Raw genomic sequence first — 2,806 nt, 5'->3', positions numbered from 1 at the left:
AGCAACGGGAGGGGGATAGTGTGTCCATGTACCCTCGTAGACCGAAAGTGGAAGCGTTATGTTAACATGGTTGATGTAGTCGAATGTCTTCATGATCCAACCGATCCAAATACCGAACGTACGACACCTCCGTGTTCAGCACACGTTCAGTTCGATGACGTCCCTCGAGCTCTTGATCCAGTAGAGGGTCGTGGGAGAGTTTCGACAGCACGAAGACGTGGTGACGGTGATGCGATCCGCGTAGGGCTTCACGTAAGCACTACGTCGCTATGACCGGAGGAGTATACCGTGGAGGGGTGTCGGTGGGAACGACACCTATGGGGTCACTGGGATCCCTTCTACGGTTGGCGGGCACGGGGTTGTGCGAAGAGCGGGTCTGACAGGGAGCACACGGATCGTTTACCTAGGTTCGGGCCGCGAAGATGCGTAATACCCTAGTCCTGCTTTGGTGGATGTATTTGAGTGTTCTTGTGTTCTTGAGCTAGCTACAGGGTGCAACTTTGCCTAAAAGAGCTGAATCCCCAAAAGAGCCGAATCCCCCTCCTGGTCACCTCGGGCCTCCTATTATAGGAAAAAGGGGGTTGCCACAATGGCACACAGGAGGTGGAAAGGTCTACAGTTGACAAGCCTATCCTCTAGGGCCGTCGAACAAATGCATTTAATGCGCTGCCGACGTGCCCTCCTTGCTTTATCGGGGACGTTAGGGAAGCACGTCCTAGCTGTCGCCGCCTCGCTTGGCCTCGACATGCATCCGAGCTGATGAGGCATCATGGCGCCACGTTGGCTGGCTGCGGGGCTGGTTGATACGTCTCCAACGTATCTATAATTTTTGATTGCTCCATGCTATATTATCTTCTGCTTTGGACATTATTGGGCTTTATTATTCAATTTTATATTATTGTTGGGACTAACCTACTAACCGGAGGCCCAACCCAGAATTGCAGTTTTTTTTTTGCCTATTTTAGGGTTTCGAAGAAAAGGAATATCAAACGGAGTCCAAACGGAATGAAACCTTCGGGAACGTGATTTTCTCACCCAACAAGACCCAGGAGACTTGGACCCTATGTCAAGCAACCAATAGGGACGCCACGAGGTAGGGGGGCGTGCCTACCCCCCCAGGTGCGCCCTCCACCCTCGTGGGCCCCCTGTTGCTCCACCGACGTACTTCTTCCTCCTATATATACCCACGTATCCCCAAACAGTCAGATACGGAGCCAAAACCCTAATTCCACTGCCGTAAGTTTCTGTATCCACGAGATCCCATCTTGGGGCCTGTTTCGGGGCTCCGCAGGAGGGGGCATCGATCATGGAAGGCTTCTACATCAACACCATAGCCTCTCCGATGAAGTGTGAGTAGTTTACCTCAGACCTACGGGTCCATAGTTATTAGCTAGATGGCTTCTTCTTTCTTTTTGGATCTCAATACAAAGTTCTCACCCTCTCTTGTGGAGATCTATTCGATGTAATCTTATTTTGCGGTGTGTTTGTTGAGATCGATGAATTGTGGGTTTATGATCAAGTTTACCTATGAACAATATTTGAATCTTCTCTGAATTATTTTATGCATGATTGGTTATCTTTGCAAGTCTCTTCTAATTATCAGTTTAGTTTGGCCTACTAGATTGATATTTCTTGCTATGGGAGAAGTGCTTAGCTTTGGGTTCAATCTTGCGGTGTCCTTTCCCAGTGACAGTAGGGGCAGCAAGGCACGTATTGTATTGTTGCCATCGAGGATAACAAGATGGGGTTTTCATCATATTGCATGAGTTTATCCCTCTACATCTTGTCATCTTGCTTAAGGCGTTACTCTGTTCTTATGAACTTAATACTCTAGATGCATGCTGGATAGCGGTCGATGTGTGGAGTAATAGTAGTAGATGCAGGCAGGAGTCGGTCTACTTGTCTCGGACGTGATGCCTATATACATGATCATACCTAGATATTCTCATAATTGTGCTCAATTCTGTCAATTGCTCAACAGTAATTTGTTCACCCACCGTAAAATACTTATGCTCTCAAGAGAAGCCACTAGTGAAACCTATGGCCCCGGGTCTATCTTCATCATATTAAATCTTCCAATACTTAGTTATTTTCATTGCTTTTATTTTACTTTGCATCTTTATCATAAAAATACCAAAAATATTATCTTATCATATCTATAAGATCTCACTCTCGTAAGTGATCGTGTAGGGATTGACAACCCCTTATCGCGTTGGTTGCGAGGATCTATTTGTTTTGTGTAGGTACGAGGGACTTGCGCGTAGCCTCCTACTGGATTGATACCTTGGTTCTCAAAAACTAAGGGAAATACTTACGCTACTTTGCTGCACCACCCTTTCCTCTTCAAGGGAAAACCAACGCAAGTGCTCAAGAGGTAGCAAGAAGGATTTCTGGCGCCGTTGCCGGGGAGGCTCACACCAAGTCAAGTCAAAATTTTATCTCCCATCAACGAGCCATTTCTGGCGCAGTTGCCGGGGAGGTCTACGCAAAAGTCAACATACCAAGTACCCATCACAAACCCTTATCTCCTGCATTACATTATTTGCCATTTGCCTCTCGTTTTCCTCTCCCCTACTTCACCCTTGCCGTTTTATTCGCCCTCTCTCTATCCTCCCTCTCTTTCTCTATTTGCCTCTTTTTGCCCATTCCTCGTTTGCCTGTGTGTTGGATTGCTTGCTTGTCACGATGGCTCAAGATAACACTAAATTGTGTGACTTTACCAATACCAACAACAATCATTTTATTAGCACTCCGATTGCTCCTCTTACCGACGCTTAATCTTGTGAAATTAATGCTGCCTTGCTGA

The sequence above is a fragment of the Triticum dicoccoides genome, chromosome 4A, assembly GCF_002162155.2.
Source record: "Triticum dicoccoides isolate Atlit2015 ecotype Zavitan chromosome 4A, WEW_v2.0, whole genome shotgun sequence".
In the NCBI taxonomy this organism is placed as follows: Eukaryota; Viridiplantae; Streptophyta; class Magnoliopsida; order Poales; family Poaceae; genus Triticum; species Triticum dicoccoides.
This window is presented reverse-complemented; position numbering follows the sequence as displayed.